Source organism: Peromyscus eremicus, chromosome 9 (genome assembly GCF_949786415.1).
Source record: "Peromyscus eremicus chromosome 9, PerEre_H2_v1, whole genome shotgun sequence".
Classification (NCBI taxonomy): Eukaryota; Metazoa; Chordata; class Mammalia; order Rodentia; family Cricetidae; genus Peromyscus; species Peromyscus eremicus.
This window is the reverse complement of record NC_081425.1, coordinates 94,895,779-94,902,679: the sequence shown is the minus strand read 5'-3', so window position 1 is coordinate 94,902,679 and position 6,901 is coordinate 94,895,779. Positions and strand designations below refer to the sequence as shown.

Genomic DNA, 6,901 nt, shown 5'->3' with positions numbered 1-6,901 from the left:
TTGTTCCTGCACAGTTCTTGTGTGTGCAGCTATTGCTGCTGTGAGTTATTATCTTCAATGCCCCTGTACTGCTTGGAGAATGCTGTTCTGCAGCGGTCCTTAAAAGCATCTGCTTCTTAAAATCTGTCTGCCTCTCATCAGTTGTGACATAGATTCCTCTTCTCACTTCTGTGTTCATGCTCTGTCCCCAAGTGAATGTTCCCACCTCCTTATCTGCACACAGTACTTCCAACAGTCACTTAGTTCCTTGTGCTCTGGCAGGAAGAAGACACTGGGGTAGGTTCCAGACATCTAGCAGGGGTCATTATAAGTTCACTCTTGGTTAAGGCTCAGTCTTCAACTCAGTCTCAAAAGAGGTCACTTCCTGTTTATTCTTCTTGGCTTATCTGTTCTTCCCAGGTTGTGGCATGTCTTGAATTCCAGTCAGATGGCACTAAAATTTATTATATATTTATGGTCTCTGCTCATTTTTTTTGAGGGTCTGCTCTGGGTATAGCATAGCATACCACAAAGAAGTTATTGGAGCCACAAATCTGGAGCCTTACTAGCTCTGATAACTACTGTCATTAAGGAAGCTGTTAAACTTTTGTGCATGCCCATGCATACACATATAGGCATGCAAAAATATGTACCTACAGATGCATGCACTGGCACACACCAGAGTATGGCAGGTGTGTTTATTATGTATGTGATATGTGAAACACTACCACTATGTCTGGTGATGAAAATGAGCCTTTTGCTACTGAGTGTAGGGGCAGAGAGATCTACCTCAATTAGAAAAGCCAACTCAACTACACAGGGGCATTTGGATTTAGGCAAGCCAGTCAATGGCTTTACAGGATTTGTTTCTGAAAATGACCATTTCTTTTAGCTAAACTCAGTGGATCGAGCAAAACCTTTGATATTAGGTAGAAGAGAATTCCTGCTGACAGATGGTCATGTTTCCTTGTAAAGCAGAGGTGAATGTTTCCTTGGCAGGATGGATATGCATCTCTGACAGACACAGCTTGTGTGGTGTCTTGGTACCTCTCCTATCCTTTGCCCTCTCTGTACTCTCTCCGTCCTCATAGAAACAGTGATGGTAGGGCTGCTGCACCTGGATTTTGTTACCTTGGTTACAGATGTAGTCCCTGGTGGAGAAAGTAGAGAGAGCTGTATTTTTATAAGGGCAAATTATACTGACATTTAAATTGGAGGCAGCACAACAGAATACAGCTTCTGTGGAATGGGAGGGTGTGTGTCCCTTTCACAATCTAGATGATAGGGAGACTCTTACCCCTCCCCAGTGTTCTCAGTGTTTGTGTGGGCAACAGGACGTGTGTGCGTAGACTCATCTTGTAGCCTGTGAATTGTTCGGAGGGATGGGACTTTGGGAATAGGGGAGGAGCCATTGTTTAAGTGAGATTCTGAGGGATCAGGTCCGAAGAAGAGGTTCTCAGCAAAAACTAGAAAAGATGAATCTAAACTGTCAGATGTGAATCAGATGAGAACAGGACGCCAAAGCCACAAAGCCTGAAGGATATTAGAGGACTTGCCAAATGGAAGGCGCCAGAGATGATTGGAGAGTAGAGTTAGGAATCAGGATGAGAGTGAGAGGAGAGATGAGGGGGGAGTTAACAGGGGAGAAGAGCAGAACCCTGACTCCATAGAGATCTCAATTTGTTATCTGCCTGCGACGGTGGAATTTACCAGAAAGTTAGAGCTTAACATTCTCATCTCATATGGAAAGCAAGGGAGCCACCAGGCTTCTGAGCCCCAGATTCTTCCCTATCTGTGGAGAAGAAGATGAATTTAAGGATAATTTTGTTACAATATTTTTTATGAGCAGCAGATAGTTTGAAGTCTAAAACATCTTCATCCACCAAAGCTGTCAGGAGCTTCTCATCTTCACTGTTGCTCAGTGAGTCATCAACAACCAAGTCCTGAGTTCTGTCAGGGCTAGAGCGCTAAGTTGCTTAAGATGTGTTGCTCTTCAACTAGCCTCAGAAACCTTACCTTAACTGAGCATCCCTATTAAGAAGGTCAAATGTTCCTTCAATGAGGGAGGTATTGGGTCACAGATCATTGGTAAAGCAAAAACCCAGAGCCCTGGAAAGAGTCTCAAAGTGACTATTGATCTAGTAAAGACAGATGGTCAAGGACTCCTTGGAGCCTAGTGCCAATTGCTGACTCAATCAGCCAGAAGCCCAGGAGTGGACAGATGGAGCAGCTGGTTTGCCCACATTTAACTTACTTTTCTGGTATTGGGTCAACCAAGTAGAACCGTGAACTCATATGAGCCAGTCATGAGGTGAAGAGCCTGAGCCAGCCTGGAGAGGGTATACACATGGACAAGAGTATATGCAAAAAGTGGTATGGACATTTGCTTGTGTGTTTTCTCTGTTTACATGAGGAAAGGAGGCTAGTATGTGGCCAGGTATGCAAATGTGTGTGTGTGTGTGTGTGTGTGTGTGTGTGTGTGTGTGTGTGTGTGTGTACATTTATGAGTGGAAGATCTCTTGGTATTTAGTAGTCAGGGCACTTTGACTGTGGTCCTGAGCATTCCTCTCATTAACTTTGTGGTCTTGGATAAGTGATAATAGTTATTTAAGACATGTTTTGTTCTCATCTGCAAATGGAAATAATTAATCATCTTTCACTAGCATTGTTGGGAGGACTATATACAGTAATTAATGTAGAACATCTGGCAGATGTCTGTTGTAGAAAATGTAATTAACAAATATTTCAGCTTGCCTTAATTTACACACCTTTCTCTCTCCCTATCATGGAAAGGCATGCTTTAAATGCTGTTCTTATTCTCAAATGATGGAAGAGCAAATGACTCTGAAAGTAGGTACATCTGCAGCATGGATGGCAGGCAACTCCCAGTGCTTTGTAAAAGATACTTGTCTACTTATTCCCACAATATAGTAAAAATGGCAACAGGGTGTTACCTGGACACTTGCAGAAGGAAGAACAAGAAGGCCCAATCCAAGGAGCCATTATCACAGATTGCAATACCCAGTTCATGGCTGTCAAACACTCTGACCCAGCCAGAGGATGGGGTGTCCATGTATCATAACAGTAAGATGCAGATAAAGTGTTCTCCCCATCCCTGAGTCTTTGTGCTTGCTGTGATGAGAATAACACCCTAGTTCAAAATTATGTATGTCAAATCTCCTTTCTCTCTAGACTGAAGCTATCAGTAGCTTATTGTTTCCACTAGTTTGCACAGAGTCTTGTAGTAGGTACATGGGACTCTGGCCTGCCTCTCCCCTTGGTTCAGAGATAAGTATGTCTTTATCTTATATGCCTCATTCCTGACAAGTGATAGCTTGCTATAAGCAAGATCCTTCAATTGGTTCATCCTAAAGGTTCATGCTGTTCTTGTGAGGCCTGCACCCAATGAATCACTACTCTACTTCAGCAGGGATTCATGAGCATGTGTGGCATTTTCACCTTAAGCAGCCTGGCATAGCAGCCACAGTTGTGTCTGGACCATGCTGGTCGGGGGCAGTTATTGTTTCATGAACTCCAGAAGCCCAAGGTTGAGAAGAGCAGGAGTGTGAAGTGTCAGGAGCAGATTGTAGGTAAAATGCAGAGGAATATAATGCTGAGGCAATACCAGGAAAGATGTGCCAGAACGCTGGGTTATCTCTCTTCATGGAAGCTCCTTTAGTGATGGAGCTTAGCTAGTGTTAAGGAGGGCCAGGGGAGTGGCTGAAGAAAGGCAGCCATGCTGACCACAGGTACAACTGAAGTGCCGAGATGCTTGCTACAGCGGTGTGCGCCTATGCCTTCTCAGTAGCTACTTCCTATCTGAGTAGTAAAAGAAAGGATTCAGGCTCTTTACTGATTTTCAACCCACACTCCAGACCCCTCTGAATAATGCAGTGACCTCTGGCCCTGTCTCATCTTGGAGGACCTAAGACAGATTTCCATTTTCTCTGTGAATAATCGTCTCTTATTTAACATGAATGTAAATTTTTGTTCAATTTCGTTTTTAAGCCTCAATACTTTACATTAATAAGACCTTTGTTGTTATTTTGTTAGATCAACTAGCACTCTGCTCTGATTTAGTCGTCATTCAGGAAGTTTAAAAGTTTTTTTTTTAAACTTGCACATAAAAATGTAAAATTGCACATATTACTGAGAATCACATAATGCTTTAATATGTGTGTCCATGGGGTTAATGTTTAAATAAGACTAAGAATGTGTGTATTCTCAGTTCTTTATCTTTGCTTCATAGTGAACACATTAAAGAAATTCTCTCTCATTGCATTTTGCTCAGGGTATTTGTCCTTAAATAAGCAGAGAACCATGGTGTGGAGAAGAGAGAGACCTGAAAAACAGGGCAACTGAGCATAATAGGGGAGGAGGGGGAGATGACTGCAACTTGCTCCCATGTGTTGGAGAAAATTGAAAACTAGAAAGAAAAAAAATAAAAGAAGGTTGGAACCCATCAGTGTTCCACGCTAATCATCCCTGCCTTCCTTCATCTCTCCTTCCTCCACTTCGCCTTCATCCTCTTCTTCATCAGTGTCTTCCAATTCTTCCTCTTTCTCTCTTTCATCATCATAAGCCTCATCTTCTCATTCTTCTTCATCATCATCCACATCAGGAACCAAATAGTGCTGCAAGGGAAACAACCAAACATTGTCTTTGATGACATCAGGAGGGTCAGTGAACCAGGTATATCAATTTTCTGGGTCCTCACACTGCCTCCTCCTGAGGGCCTCATTCTGCATTGGACTTGAGAGTTTTGCAAAACCCTCTACAGGTTTCCAATTGACTTCAGTGGACTTTGAAGATGGGTTGCTACACTCATTCAGATGAAATTCTTTGCAGAGAACTTTATTTTCCAAGTAACAATTTTTACCAAAATAAAAATCTATTCTGTAATCTAATTTTGTGTTTTCCAGTTCTGTCTCTACAACTCTGGACAAATACTAAAGCCTATTTGTCCTCTCCCCCAGGCAATGCAGACACTCGTGGATGGTTGACAAGTGTAATACCAGAATGTGGGATTCTGTCAATAAATTCTGTTCTACTTTCAAAATTTCCTCATTGGCTCATTCATTAAATCTATCTATTCTATTTTGAACTTCATCAATATGTTCAATTGCTTCTTGCTGTTCTTTTTCTACCTTTGGAGGGCTGGGAGAGGCCAACGTGTCCTCCAGATTTGGGCAGGAATGTATCTGGTTTCTTGGGATGAGGCAGGTGTACAGGTTGCTAGTTCAGGGCCATGGCACAAAGAGGGTGTCTAGAAGCCAGAGGCCAGAGCCCCTACTCCCACTCCCATGCTCACCACAGGAAGAAATTCCAAGGAGCTGAGGTGGCCTCAGGTGTGGGAGGTTTAAGTTGGCCTCTATAGTGAAGACATTTAAAATTCTTTCTTGGAGCTTTTTTAAATATACCGTTCATTATTGTTATCTATCGGCTTTCAGTCAGTTTTGTTGGATGAACAAACATACAATTTTATGCCTGTTCCAAATGTAAGTATTCTTATTGTCTAGAGCACACCTTTTGTAACTCCAGAAAGATAGACCTAGGGAACTTTTAAAATTCTTTCAAGTTGAGGAAAAGTGTGAACTGAAACCCATTTCCTCTAACTTAATGACACAATGCCTCTTTCTCAGGTGGCCTCCAATCTACAGAAGCCCACGGTTTGGTGGTTAACCTTGTGAGGAGTCACGTGTGTTGTCATTCTGACACTCATGTCTCACCTCTATCCTATGGCACAGATCCCTGAACATGGCCGTCCCACTGATCAGGCCTTTTTAATACCCTCAAGGTGTAGTTGTCTGAACTGGTGTCAGAGTTAAAGCTGTGTTGATTGGGTTTCATCCTATCACTAATAGTCACTAACAGTACCCAAAAAATGTGGATAATAATTACTATCACAAAACTTAATTGAGAAACTCACCTAAAATTTAGTGTGTTTCTCAATTCACCATCTACACACACACACACACACACACACACACACACACACACACACACACACAATCTGTAATGTACAGGTTCTTTTGGATTTTCTTTATTTCTGTGTAGACAAGAATACTTTGTGAGTAAAACAGACTCTATCTAAGTCAATTTCAATTAAACACACATGAGTACGGGATTTAGTAGTTTGAGGAAGTGAGATGTCAAAGAGTAGAATTGACTCAGGTGTGAATAGACTCAAAACACCAAAACACCAGGAAAATGATCAAAATGCAAAGACCATGAGGACACTGAGTTTTCTTCTGTGTTCTGTGTCGCCTGTGAGATTTTTTTTTTTTACGCATCCCCTAGATGGGTTGCGTCTGGGTCTTTCTCAGGCAAGAGTTTTCTACATTTAGGCAAGATGATTTTGAAAGTTAGACTTAAAACTGACTAGCCCAATGTACAGGCAGCAGAAATTCTCCTTTCAAAATCCCTCAGGGAGCCCTACAGCTTGATCTGGAAAATGCACGACTGGGTTTCCAGGCTTGCCCTGACCTCTGATATGGATCTGCCAGGCCTAATGACATGCAGACTCATGCTTTTGTGAGAGAATGCACTCAGTCTCACTGAGATGTGTATGGTCAGAGGGAGAAATTGTGAGGGAAAAAATCAGAGTTCCTCTACCAGAAGAAAATGAAAATAACTGCAGACAGAAGAACAAACCACATATTAAATGGCTCAGTTCATCTTTGACTCATTTGTCTTCTGCAGTATTTGCGGGTGGTGGGGTCCTAGGCCTAGTACCCACATCTGTTTTCTGATTTTTATTTTTATTTTTTTATTTTTTTAAGATTTAAGTTTTCTTTTTTCCTAGAATTGAAACTTTGTTTCTCCTCTGGGGAAATACAACACATTCAAAATGCGTAATCCTAGACTGAAGGATGCTTCCTGCTTTTTCAGAGCTTTCCCATAGCTGTTGACATCCATAAGG

General features: G+C 42.0%; 1 pseudogene; it reads right to left on the bottom strand.

Moving 5' to 3' along the window:
• Positions 1 to 4,454: 4,454 nt before the first annotated feature.
• LOC131919086 (protein SET-like) lies at positions 4,455 to 5,738 on the bottom strand (annotated as a pseudogene).
• Positions 5,739 to 6,901: the final 1,163 nt, after the last annotated feature.